This window comes from Nestor notabilis, unplaced genomic scaffold (assembly GCF_000696875.1).
Source record: "Nestor notabilis isolate BGI_N333 unplaced genomic scaffold, ASM69687v1 scaffold7134, whole genome shotgun sequence".
Classification (NCBI taxonomy): Eukaryota; Metazoa; Chordata; class Aves; order Psittaciformes; family Psittacidae; genus Nestor; species Nestor notabilis.
The window spans coordinates 34,830-35,876 of NW_009925991.1; the positions used below are offsets into that span (position 1 = coordinate 34,830).

Genomic DNA, 1,047 nt, shown 5'->3' on the forward strand with positions numbered 1-1,047 from the left:
CCTCGGCTTCCTGTGCGCCCGCGGGACCGGAGGGCACACTGCTCCCCGCTGGCAGCCTCGGCAGGGGGGGTCATGTGTGTGTGCCTGTATTCAGTGTGCTCCTTTGCACCTCTGTTTGTGTGTGTATGTGTGTGCATTTGTGGATTCGTGCGTGCAGCTGTGGTTTTGTGTGTGCCGAACCTCCTTGTGTGTGTGCCATGCAGTATGTGTGTCGGGGCGTGCTGCTACCTGTGGATGTGCAGTCAGGCATGCTCGGGGGGTGAGCAGTGTATGTACACGTATGTGCTCATGGGTGTTTCTGTATGCCTAGGTGTGTTGGGAAGGGCCTGTCTGTCTTCTCCAGGGTGTTCGTGTGCGTATTTACAGCTCTGCAAAAGTTTCATGGCGTAGCCTAGGCCTCCCTAGAGCACAGCTACAGGAGAAGCCCAGTACAGCTCCTTCCCTTGCAGACAGCCAAAACTGCTGCTTCCCAAGCCTTGGGACAGGCTTTCTACCTGGGATGTGCTGGGTGAGAGGCTGTCCTGGCCAGCTGTAGCTGAGCACAGGGAGAGAGGGGACCTCCTGCATTCGGTGAGGAGGACATCTCCCATTGGCCTGAGAAAGGCAGGTCTTGTACCTGGCATCTTTTCCCCTCTTAACTGTCCTCATCCCATCAGGACTGCCACTCTTGCTGGCAAGTTGGCTTTCATAGTCAGAGTCCCCTGCAACATCATTTGTACCATTAGGGCAGTGCTGCTTCGAAAAGAAGCCCATCTCCAAGAAGCTGATGATGCAGAGACATCCCCAGTGCAAGGAGGGAATCCCCAGCTGCAGTGAGACGGCATTGCCCATATTTAGGAAGGTGTCCCTAGGCAATCATGCAAGAGGAAGGTGGTTATTGCCTGGCTGGGACAGGGCAAGCCAGGGTTTTGGGTGCTCCAGCAAGCTGGGCACACTCAAAGTTTCAGGGCAGCTGTGAGGCTGCTAGGGCTGGTCCTCCATTAGCCTGATGCGTTCCGAAGGGACAGAAGTTCAGTCTCAGTTGTTTCCAGCCCCTGCCAGCACCAA

At 56.0% G+C, this 1,047-nt stretch overlaps 1 protein-coding gene across 1 annotated transcript in view; it reads left to right on the forward strand.

Moving 5' to 3' along the window:
* The window catches only part of LOC104404787 (voltage-dependent R-type calcium channel subunit alpha-1E-like), a gene marked incomplete at its 3' end in the record, with an annotated part of 59,962 nt that overhangs the window by 24,084 nt on the left and 34,831 nt on the right, over nucleotides 1-1,047 (forward strand).